Here is a 428-nt window from a genome sequence, read left to right on the forward strand (position 1 = left end):
AAGTGCTGATTGGATCATGACTGCTCTAACTTCATTATTCTATTAATCCGTTGATGAGCTTGTGACTCGTTGGCATCACTGGGAAGTAATGGAAGCGTAGGAGACTAAGCCACGTTGAGGAGAGTGGGTGGGAAGCGTGGCCTGGAGGTCTCTGTCTTGCCCTGACCTCTTCCTCTGTGGCTCTGTCCCTGTCTACCTCCCAGATGCCATGAGATTCTCCGCTTTCCCATGCCACACCTCCCACCGCACATTTCTGTCTTACACTCTCCTGACCCAGAGGAGCCAGGCTGCCCAGGGACTCGGTCCCCTGAGAGTATGAGCCCAGGGAAGTCCCTCCTCCTGTAAGTTGTTTTCCCAGGTATTTGACCATAAACAAGAAGCTGACCAGTGCACAGGCTTATGCTCGTGTGATTCTAATTATATCAGGA

The sequence above is a fragment of the Octodon degus genome, unplaced genomic scaffold, assembly GCF_000260255.1.
Source record: "Octodon degus isolate 3935 unplaced genomic scaffold, OctDeg1.0 scaffold00770, whole genome shotgun sequence".
In the NCBI taxonomy this organism is placed as follows: Eukaryota; Metazoa; Chordata; class Mammalia; order Rodentia; family Octodontidae; genus Octodon; species Octodon degus.